Genomic DNA, 17,800 nt, shown 5'->3' on the forward strand with positions numbered 1-17,800 from the left:
CACTGCACCACACCACACTACAATACACCACACCACACTACAATACACCACACTACACTACAATACACCACACCACACTACACCACACTTCAATACACCACACTACACCACACTACCCCACACTACACTACACCACACCACACTACAATACACTACACCACACTACACTACGCCACACTACACCACACCACACTACAATACACCACACTGCAACACACCACACTACAATACACACCACACTACACCAAACCACACTACAATACACCACACCACAATACACCACACTACCCCACACTACACTACACCACACCACACTACAATACACCACACCACACTACACCACACTACACTACAACACACTACACTACGCCACACTACACCACACGACACTACAATACACCACACTGCACCACACCACACTACAATACACCACACCACACTACACCAAACCACACTACAATACACCACACTACACCACACCACACCACACTACACTACACTACACCACACCACACCACACTACAATACACCACACTACACCACACTACACTACACCACACCACACCACACCACACTACAATATACCACACTACACCACACCACACTACACCACACTACACTACACCACACCACACCACACTACAATATACCACACTACACCACACCACACTACACTACACTACACCACACTACACCACACCACACCACACTACACCACACCACAATACACCACACCACACCACACTACACTACACCACACTACACCACACCACACCACATCACACTATGCCACACTACACTACACCACACCACACTACAATACACCACACCACACTACACCACACTACAATACACCACACCACACTACAATACACCACACCACACTACACCACACTTCAATACACCACACCACACCACACTACAATACACCACACCACACTACAATACACCACACTGCACCACACCACACTACAATACACCACACCACACTACACCACACCACACTACAATACACCACACTACACTACAATACACCACACCACACTACACCACACTTCAATACACCACACTACACCACACTACCCCACACTACACTACACCACACCACACTACACTACACCACACCACACTACAATACACCACACTGCACCACACCACACCACACTACAATACACCACACTACAATACACCACACCACACTACAATACACCACACCACACTACAATACACCACACCACACCACACTACACTACAATAGACTACACCACACTACACTGCAGTACACCACACCACACTACACTACGCCACACAACACTGCACTACACCACACTTCACTACACCACACCATACTACAATACACCACACCACACTACAATACACCACACTGCACCACACCACACCACACTACAATACACCACACCACACTACAATACACCACACTACACTACACTACACTTCACTACACCACACCATACTACACTACGCTACACCACACTACACTGCACTACACCACACTACACTACACTACACCATACTACACTACACCACACCACACCACAATACACCACACCACACCACACTACACTACACCACACCACACCACACCACACCACACCATACTATACTACACTACACTACACCACACCATACTACACTACACTACAATAGACTACACCACACTACACTGCACTACACCACACCACACTACACTACGCCACACTACACTGCACTACACCACACTTCACTACACCACACCATACTACACTACGCTACACCACACTACACTGCACTACACTACACTACACTACACTACGCCACACTACACCACACTACACTACACTACACTACACTACACTACACCACACTACACTACACCACACTACACTACAGCACACCATACTACACTACACTACACCACACCACACTACACTACAGCACACCACACTACACTACATCACACCACACTACACTACGCCACACCACACCACACTACACTACACCACACTACACCACACCACACTACACTACACCACACCACACCAGACTACACCACACCACACTAGACTACACTACACCACACTACACTATACCACACCACACCACACCACACTACACCACACCACACCACACTACACCACACTACACTACACCACACCACACTACACCACACCACACCACACTAGACTACACCACACCATACTACACCACACCACACCACACTAGACTACACCACACCACACCACACTACACTACACCACACTAGACTACGCCACACCACAGTACACCACACAACACTAGACAACACTACACAAAACCACACCACACTACACTACACCACACCACACTACACCACACCAAACCACACTACACCACACTACACTACACCATACCACACTACACCAACCACACTACAATACACCACAATACACCACACTACAATACACCACACCACACTACACCACACTACACTACACCACACTACACCACACTACACTACACCACACTACACCACACCACACTACACTACGCCACACTACACTACACCACACCACACCACACTACACCACACCACACCACACCACAGTACAATACACCACACCACACTACAATACACCACACCACACGACAGTACAATACACCACACCACACTACACTACACTACACCACACCACACCACACCACACTACAATACACCACACCACACACACTACACCACACTACAATACACCACACTACACTACACCACACCACACTACAATACACCACACTACACCACACTACACCACACCACACTACACCACACTACAATACACCACACTACACTTCACCACACCACACTACAATACACCACACTAGACTACAATACACCACACTAGTCTTCACCAGACTACACTACGTCACACCACACTGCCCTACACCACACCACACCACACTACAATACACCACACTACACCATACTACACTACACTACGCCACACTACACTACACCACACCATACTACACTACACTACGCCACACTACAATGCACTACACCACAACACAATACACCACACCACACCACACTACAATACACTACACCACAATACACCACACCACACCACACTACACCACACCACACCACAACACAATACACCACACCACACCACACCACACCACACTACACCACACTAAACTACGCCACACTACACCACACCACACAATACACCACACTGCACCACACCACACTACAATACACACCACACTACACCAAACCACACTACAATACACCACACTACAATACACCACACTACACCACACTACCCCACACTACACTACACCACACCACACTACAATACACCACACCACACTACACCACACTACACTACAACACACTACACTACACCACACTACACCACACCACACTACAATACACCACACTGCACCACACCACACTACAATACACCACACCACACTACACCAAACCACACTACAATACAGCACACTACACCACACCACACCCCACTACACCACACTACACCACACCACACCACACTACACCACACCACACTACACCACACCACACCACACTACACCACACCACACCACACCACACTACAATATACCACACTACACCACACCACACTACACTACACTACACCACACTACACCACACCACACTACAATACACCACACTGCACCACACCACACTACACCACACCACAATACACCACACCACACCACACTACACTACACCACACTACACCACACCACACTACAATACACCACACTGCACCACACCACACCACACTACAATACACCACACCACATCACACTATGCCACACTACACTACACCACACCACACTACAATACACCACACCACACTACACCACACCACACTACAATACACCACACCACACCACACTACAATACACCACACCACACTACACCACACTTCAATACACCACACCACACTACAATACACCACACTGCACCACACCACACTACAATACACCACACCACACTACACCACACTACAATACACCACACCACACCACACTACACTACACCACACTACACCACACCACACTACACTACGTCACACTACACTGCACTACACCACACCACACCACACTACACCACACCACACCACACTACAATACACCATACTACACTACACTACACCACACAATACTACACTACACTACGCCACACTACAATGCACTACACCACACCACAATACACCACACCACACCACACTACACTACACCACACCACACTACACCACACCACACCACACCACACTACACTACACCACACTACACTACGCCACACTACACCACACCACACTACAATACACACCACACTACACCAAACCACACTACAATACACCACACCACACCACAATACACCACACTACACCACCCCACCCCACACTACACCACACCACACTACAATACACCACACCACACTACACCACACTACACTACACCACACTACACTACGCCACACTACACCACACCACACTACAATACACCACACTGCACCACACCACACTACAATACACCACACCACACTACACCAAACCACACTACAATACACCACACTACACCACACCACACCACACTACACTACACTACACTACACTACACCACCCCACACTACAATACACTACACTACACCACACTACACCACACCACACCACACTACACCACACCACAATACACCACACCACACCACACTACACTACACCACACTACACCACACCACACTACAATACACCACACTGCACCACACCACACCACACTACAATACACCACACCACATCACACTATGCCACACTACACTACACCACACCACACTACAATACACCACACCACACTACACCACACCACACTACAATACACCACACCACACCACACTACAATACACCACACCACACTACAATACACCACACCACACTACACCACACTTCAATACACCACACTACACCACACTACCCCACACTACACTACACCACACCACACTACACTACACCACACCACACTACAATACACCACACTGCACCACACCACACCACACTACAATACACCACACTACAATACACCACACCACACTACAATACACCACACCACACTACAATACACCACACCACACCACACTACACTACAATAGACTACACCACACTACACTGCAGTACACCACACCACACTACACTACGCCACACAACACTGCACTACACCACACTTCACTACACCACACCATACTACAATACACCACACCACACTACAATACACCACACTGCACCACACCACACCACACTACAATACACCACACCACACTACAATACACCACACTACACTACACTACACTTCACTACACCACACCATACTACACTACGCTACACCACACTACACTGCACTACACCACACTACACTACACTACACCATACTACACTACACCACACCACACCACAATACACCACACCACACCACACTACACTACACTACACCACACCACACCACACCACACCACACCATACTATACTACACTACACTACACCACACCATACTACACTACACTACAATAGACTACACCACACTACACTGCACTACACCACACCACACTACACTGCACTACACCACACTTCACTACACCACACCATACTACACTACGCTACACCACACTACACTGCACTACACTACGCCACACTACACCACACTACACTACACTACACTACACTACACTACACCACACTACACTACACCACACTACACTACAGCACACCATACTACACTACACTACACCACACCACACTACACTACAGCACACCACACTACACTACATCACACCACACTACACTACGCCACACCACACCACACTACACTACACCACACTACACCACACCACACTACACTACACCACACCACACCAGACTACACCACACCACACTAGACTACACTACACCACACTACACTATACCACACCACACCACACCACACTACACCACACCACACCACACTACACCACACTACACTACACCACACCACACTACACCACACCACACCACACTAGACTACACCACACCATACTACACCACACCACACCACACTAGACTACACCACACCACACCACACTACACTACACCACACTAGACTACGCCACACCACAGTACACCACACAACACTAGACAACACTACACAAAACCACACCACACTACACTACACCACACCACACTACACCACACCAAACCACACTACACCACACTACACTACACCATACCACACTACACCAACCACACTACAATAAACCACAATACACCACACTACAATACACCACACCACACTACACCACACTACACTACACCACACTACACCACACTACACTACACCACACTACACCACACCACACTACACTACGCCACACTACACTACACCACACCACACCACACTACACCACACCACACCACACCACAGTACAATACACCACACCACACTACAATACACCACACCACACGACAGTACAATACATCACACCACACTACACTACACTACACCACACCACACCACACCACACCACACTACAATACACCACACCACACCACACTACACCACACTACAATACACCACACTACACTACACCACACCACACTACAATACACCACACTACACCACACTACACCACACCACACTACACCACACTACAATACACCACACTACACTACACCACACCACACTACAATACACCACACTAGACTACAATACACCACACTAGACTACACCAGACTACACTACGTCACACTACACTGCACTACACCACACCACACCACACTACAATACACCACACTACACCATACTACACTACACTACGCCACACTACACTACACCACACCATACTACACTACACTACGCCACACTACAATGCACTACACCACAACACAATACACCACACCACACCACACTACAATACACTACACCACAATACACCACACCACACCACACTACACCACACCACACCACAACACAATACACCACACCACACCACACCACACTACACCACACTAAACTACGCCACACTACACCACACCACACAATACACCACACTGCACCACACCACACTACAATACACACCACACTACACCAAACCACACTACAATACACCACACTACAATACACCACACTACACCACACTACCCCACACTACACTACACCACACCACACTACAATACACCACACCACACTACACCACACTACACTACAACACACTACACTACGCCACACTACACCACACCACACTACAATACACCACACTGCACCACACCACACTACAATACACCACACCACACTACACCAAACCACACTACAATACAGCACACTACACCACACCACACCACACTACACTACACCACACCACACCACACTACACCACACCACACCACACTACACCACACCACACCACACCACACTACAATATACCACACTACACCACACCACACTACACTACACTACACCACACTACACCACACCACACTACAACACACTACACCACACCACATCCCACCACACCCCACCCCACCACACCACACCCCACCCCACTACACTACACCACACTTCACCACACCACACCAAACCACACCACACTACACCACACCACACCACACTACAATACACCACACCACATCACACTATGCCACACTACACTACACCACACCACACTACAATACACCACACCACACTACACCACACCACACTACAATACACCACACCACACCACACTACAATACACCACACCACACTACACCACACTTCAATACACCACACCACACTACAATACACCACACTGCACCACACCACACTACAATACACCACACCACACTACACCACACTACAATACACCACACCACACCACACTACACTACACCACACTACACCACACCACACTACACTACGTCACACTACACTGCACTACACCACACCACACCACACTACACCACACCACACCACACTACAATACACCATACTACACTACACTACACCACACAATACTACACTACACTACGCCACACTACAATGCACTACACCACACCACAATGCACCACACCACACCACACTACACTACACCACACCACACTACACCACACCACACCACACTACACTACACCACACTACACTACGCCACACTACACCACACCACACTACAATACACACCACACTACACCAAACCACACTACAATACACCACACCACACCACAATACACCACACTACACCACCCCACCCCACACTACACCACACCACACTACAATACACCACACCACACTACACCACACTACACTACACCACACTACGCCACACTACACCACACCACACTACAATACACCACACTGCACCACACCACACTACAATACACCACACCACACTACACCAAACCACACTACAATACACCACACTACACCACACCACACCACACTACACTACACTACACTACACTACACCACCCCACACTACAATACACTACACTACACCACACTACACCACACCACACCACACTACACCACACCACAATACACCACACCACACCACACTACACTACACCACACTACACCACACCACACTACAATACACCACACTGCACCACACCACACCACACTACAATACACCACACCACATCACACTATGCCACACTACACTACACCACACCACACTACAATACACCACACCACACTACACCACACCACACTACAATACACCACACCACACTACAATACACCACACCATACTACACCACACTTCAATACACCACACCACACCACACTGCACCACACCACACTACAATACACCACACCCCACTACAATGCACCACACCGCACCACACTACAATACACCACACCACACTACACCACAACACACTACAATACGCCACACCACACCACACTACAATACACCACACCACACTACACCACACTTCAATACACCACACCACACCACACTACAATACACCACACCACACTACAATACACCACACTGCACCACACCACACCACACTACAATACACCACACCACACCACACCACACTACACCACACTACAATACACCACACTACACTACACCACACCACACTACAATACACCACACTACACCACACTACACCACACTACACCACACCACACTACACCACACTACAATACACCACACTACACTACACCACACCACACTACAATACACCACACTAGACTACAATACACCACACTAGACTACACCAGACTACACTACGTCACACTACACTGCACTACACCACACCACACCACACTACAATACACCACACTACACCATACTACACTACACTACGCCACACTACACTACACCACACCATACTACACTACACTACGCCACACTACAATGCACTACACCACACCACAATACACCACACCACACCACACTACAATACACTACACCACAATACACCACACCACACCACACTACACCACACCACACCACACCACAACACAATACACCACACCACACCACACCACACTACACCACACTAAACTACGCCACACTACACCACACCACACAATACACCACACTGCACCACACCACACTACAATACACACCACACTACACCAAACCACACTACAATACACCACACTACAATACACCACACTACACCACACTACCCCACACTACACTACACCACACCACACTACAATACACCACACCACACTACACCACACTACACTACAACACACTACACTACGCCACACTACACCACACCACACTACAATACACCACACTGCACCACACCACACTACAATACACCACACCACACTACACCAAACCACACTACAATACAGCACACTACACCACACCACACCACACTACACTACACTACACCACACCACACCACACTACAATACACCACACTACACCACACCACACCACACTACACCACACCACACCACACCACACTACAATATACCACACTACACCACACCACACTACACTACACTACACCACACTACACCACACCACACTACAATACACCACACTGCACCACACCACACTACACCACACCACAATACACCACACCACACCACACTACACTACACTACACCACACTACACCACACCACACTACAATACACCACACTGCACCACACCACACCACACTACAATACACCACACCACATCACACTATGCCACACTACACTACACCACACCACACTACAATACACCACACCACACTACACCACACCACACTACACTACACCACACCACACCACACTACAATACACCACACCACACTACACCACACTTCAATACACCACACCACACTACAATACACCACACTGCACCACACCACACTACAATACACCACACCAAACTACAATACACCACACTACACTACAATACACCACACCACACTACACCACACTTCAATACACCACACTACACCACACTACCCCACACTACACTACACCACACCACACTACAATACACTACACCACACTACACTACGCCACACTACACCACACCACACTACAATACACCACACTGCAACACACCACACTACAATACACACCACACTACACCAAACCACACTACAATACACCACACCACAATACACCACACTACCCCACACTACACTACACCACACCACACTACAATACACCACACCACACTACACCACACTACACTACAACACACTACACTACGCCACACTACACCACACGACACTACAATACACCACACTGCACCACACCACACTACAATACACCACACCACACTACACCAAACCACACTACAATACACCACACCACACCACACTACACTACACTACACCACACCACACCACACTACACCAAACCACACTACAATACACCACACTACACCAAACCACACTACAATACACCACACTACACCACACCACACCACACTACAATACACCACACTACACCACACCACACCACACTACACTACACCACACCACACTACAATACACCACACTACACCACACTACACTACACCACACCACACCACACCACACTACAATATACCACACTACACCACACCACACTACACCACACTACACTACACCACACCACACCACACTACAATATACCACACTACACCACACCACACTACACTACACTACACCACACTACACCACACCACACTACACCACACCACAATACACCACACCACACCACACTACACTACACCACACTACACCACACCACACCACATCACACTATGCCACACTACACTACACCACACCACACTACAATACACCACACCACACTACACCACACTACAATACACCACACCACACTACAATACACCACACCACACTACACCACACTTCAATACACCACACCACACCACACTACAATACACCACACCACACTACAATACACCACACTGCACCACACCACACTACAATACACCACACCACACTACACCACACCACACTACACTACAATACACCACACCACACTACACCACACTTCAATACACCACACTACACCACACTACCCCACACTACACTACACCACACCACACTACACTACACCACACCACACTACAATACACCACACTGCACCACACCACACCACACTACAATACACCACACTACAATACACCACACCACACTACAATACACCACACCACACTACAATACACCACACCACACCACACTACACTACAATAGACTACACCACACTACACTGCAGTACACCACACCACACTACACTACGCCACACAACACTGCACTACACCACACTTCACTACACCACACCATACTACAATACACCACACCACACTACAATACACCACACTGCACCACACCACACCACACTACAATACACCACACCACACTACAATACACCACACTACACTACACTACACTTCACTACACCACACCATACTACACTACGCTACACCACACTACACTGCACTACACCACACTACACTACACTACACCATACTACACTACACCACACCACACCACAATACACCACACCACACCACACTACACTACACCACACCACACCACACCACACCATACTATACTACACTACACTACACCACACCATACTACACTACACTACAATAGACTACACCACACTACACTGCACTACACCACACCACACTACACTACGCCACACTACACTGCACTACACCACACTTCACTACACCACACCATACTACACTACGCTACACCACACTACACTGCACTACACTACACTACGCCACACTACACCACACTACACTACACTACACTACACTACACTACACCACACTACACTACACCACACTACACTACAGCACACCATACTACACTACACTACACCACACCACACTACACTACAGCACACCACACTACACTACATCACACCACACTACACTACGCCACACCACACCACACTACAATACACCACACCACACTACAATACACCACACCACACCACACTACACTACAATAGACTACACCACACCGCACTACAATACACCACACCACACTACACCACACCACACCACACCACACTACACCACACTACAATACACCACACCACACTACACCACACCACACTACAATACACCACACTACACTACAATACACCACACCACACTACACCACACTACAATACACCACACCACACCACACTACACTACACCACACCACACTACAATACACCACACCACACTACAATACACTACACCACACCACACCACACTACACCACACCACAATACACCACACCACAATACACCACACCACACTACAATACACCACACCACACTACAATACACCACACCACACCACACCATACTATACTACACTACACCACACCACACCATACTATACTACACTACAATAGACTACACCACACTACACCACACTACACTACAGTACACCACACCACACTACACTACACTGCACTACACCACACTACAGTACGCCACACCACACTGCACTACACCACACCACACTACAGTACACCACACCACACTACACCACACTACACTACACTACAGTACACCACACCACACTATGCCACACTACACTGCACTACACCACACCATACTACACTACACTACACCAGACTACACCACACTACACCACACCACAGTACACTACACCACACTACACTACACTACACCACACCATACTACACCACACTACAATACACCACACCACACCACACTACACTGCACCACAATACACCACACCACACTACACCACACCACACCACACTACACCAGACCACACCACAACACACTAGACTACACTACACCACACTACACTACACCACACCACACCAGACTACACCACACCACACTAGACTACACTACACCACACTACACTACACCACACCACACTACACCACACCACACTACACCACACCACACTAGACTACACCACACCATACTACACCACACCACACCACACTAGACTACACCACACCACACCACACTACACCACACTACACTACACCACACTACACGACACTAGACTACAGCACACCACAGAACACCACACAACACTAGACAACACTACACAAAACCACACCACACTACACTACACCACACCACACTACACCACACCACAGTACACCAACCACACTACAATACACCACACCACACCACACTACAATACACCACACCACACTACACCACACTACACTACACCACACTACACTATACCACACTACACCACACCACACTACACCACACTACACTACACCACACCACACTACAATACACCACACCACACTACAATACACCACACCACACCACACCACACTACAATACACCACACCACACCACACTACAATACACCACACCACACGACACCACACCACACTACACCACACTACACCACACCACACTACACTACACCACACCACACCACACTACACCACACCACACCACACTACACTACACCACACTAGACTACACCACACCATACTACACCACACCACACTAGACTACACCACACCACACGACACTAGACTACAGCACACCACAGTACACCACACAACACTAGACAACACTACACAAAACCACACCACACTACACTACACCACACCACACTACACCACACCACACTACACCAACCACACTACAATACACCACAATACACCACACCACACTACAATACACCACACCACACTACACCACACTACACTACACCACACTACACTATACCACACTACACCACACCACACTACACCACACTACACTACACCACACCACACCACACTACACCGCACCACACTACAATACACCACACCACACTACACTACACTACACCACACCACACTACAATACACCACACCACACCACACCACACTACACCACACTACAATACACTACACTACACCACACTACACTATACCACACCACACTACACCACACTACACTACACCACACTACACTATACCACACTACACCACACCACACTACACCACACTACACTACACCACACCACACCACACTACACCGCACCACACTACAATACACCACACCACACTACACTACACTACACCACACTACAATACACCACACCACACTACAATACACCACACCACACCACACTACACTACACCACACCACACTACAATACACCACACCACACTACAATACACTACACCACACCACACCACACTACACCACACCACAATACACCACACCACAATACACCACACCACACTACAATACACCACACCACACTACAATACACCACACTACAATACACCACACCACACCACACCATACTATACTACACTACACCACACCACACCATACTATACTACACTACAATAGACTACACCACACTACACCACACTACACTACAGTACACCACACCACACTACACTACACTGCACTACACCACACTACAGTACGCCACACCACACTGCACTACACCACACCACACTACAGTACACCACACCACACTACACCACACTACACTACACTACAGTACACCTCACCACACTATGCCACACTACACTGCACTACACCACACCATACTACACTACACTACACCACACCACAGTACACTACACCACACTACACTACACTACACTACACTACACCACACCATACTACACCACACTACAATACACCACACCACACCACACTACACTGCACCACAATACACCACACCACACTACACCACACCACACCACACTACACCAGACCACACCACAACACACTAGACTACACTACACCACACTACACTACACCACACCACACCAGACTACACCACACCACACTAGACTACACTACACCACACTACACTACACCACACCACACTACACCACACCACACTACACCACACCACACTAGACTACACCACACCATACTACACCACACCACACCACACTAGACTACACCACACCACACCACACTACACTACACCACACTAGACTACACCACACCACACCACACTAGACTACAGCACACCACAGTACACCACACAACACTAGACAACACTACACAAAACCACACCACACTACACTACACCACACCACACTACACCACACCACAGTACACCAACCACACTACAATACACCACACCACACCACACTACAATACACCACACCACACTACACCACACTACACTACACCACACTACACTATACCACACTACACCACACCACACTACACCACACTACACTACACCACACCACACCACACTACACCACACCACACTACAATACACCACACCACACTACAATACACCACACCACACCACACCACACTACAATACACCACACCACACCACACTACAATACACCACACCACACTACACCACACCACACCACACTACACCACACTACAATACACCACACCACACTACACCACACCACACTACAATACACCACACCACACCACACCACACCACACCACACCACACCACACTACACCACACCACACTACAATACACCACACCACACTACAATACACCACACCACACCACACCACACTACACCACACCACAATACACCACACCACAATACACCACACCACACTACAATACACCACACCACACTACAATACACCACACTACAATACACCACACCACACCATACTATACTACACTACACTACACCACACCATACTACACTACACTACAATAGACTACACCACACTACACCACACTACACTACAGTACACCACACCACACCACACTACACTACACTGCACTACACCACACTACAGTACGCCACACCACACTGCACTACACCACACCACACTACAGTACACTACAGTACACTACACTACAGTACACCTCACCACACTATGCCACACTACACTGCACTACACCACACCATACTACACTACACTACACCACACTACACCACACTACACCACACCATACTACACTACACTACACCACACTACACTGCACTATACCACACTACACTACACCACACCATACTACACTACACTACACTACACCACACTACACTACACCACACCATACTACACTGCACTATACCACACTACACTACACCTCACCACACTACACTACACTACTCCACACTACACTACACCACACCATACTACACTACGCTACACCACACTACACTGCACTACATCACACTACACTACACTACATCACACTACGCTACACCACACTACACTACACTACATCACACCACACTACACTACACCACACCATACTACACTACACCACACTACACTACACTACACCACACTACACTACACTACACCACACTACACTACACCACACTACACTACACCACACTACACTACACTACACCACACTACACTACACCACACTACACTACACTACACCACACTACACTACACCACACCATACTACACTACACTACACCACACTACACTACACTACACCACACTACACTACACCACACCATACTACACTACACCACACTACACTACACTACACTACACCACACTACACTACACTACACCACACTACACTACACCACACTACAGTACGCCACACCACACTGCACTACACCACACCACACTACAGTACACTACACTACAGTACACCTCACCACACTATGCCACACTACACTGCACTACACCACACCATACTACACTACACTACACCACACTACACCACACTACACCACACCATACTACACTACACTACACCACACTACACTGCACTATACCACACTACACTACACCACACCATACTACACTACACTACACTACACCACACTACACTACACCACACCATACTACACTGCACTATACCACACTACACTACACCTCACCACACTACACTACACTACTCCACACTACACTACACCACACCATACTACACTACGCTACACCACACTACACTGCACTACATCACACTACACTACACTACATCACACTACGCTACACCACACTACACTACACTACATCACACCACACTACACTACACCACACCATACTACACTACACCACACTACACTACACCACACTACACTACACTACACCACACTACACTACACCACACTACACTACACCACACTACACTACACTACACCACACTACACTACACTACACCACACTACACTACACCACACTACACTACACTACACCACACTACACTACACCACACCATACTACACTACACTACACCACACTACACTACACCACACCACACTACACTACACCACACCATACTACACTACACCACACTACACTACACCACACTACACTACACTACACCACACTACACTACACCACACCATACTACACTACACCACACTACACTACACCACACTACACTACACTACACCACACTACACTACACCACACCATACTAC

The sequence above is a fragment of the Hemibagrus wyckioides genome, linkage group LG24 (genome assembly GCF_019097595.1).
Source record: "Hemibagrus wyckioides isolate EC202008001 linkage group LG24, SWU_Hwy_1.0, whole genome shotgun sequence".
In the NCBI taxonomy this organism is placed as follows: Eukaryota; Metazoa; Chordata; class Actinopteri; order Siluriformes; family Bagridae; genus Hemibagrus; species Hemibagrus wyckioides.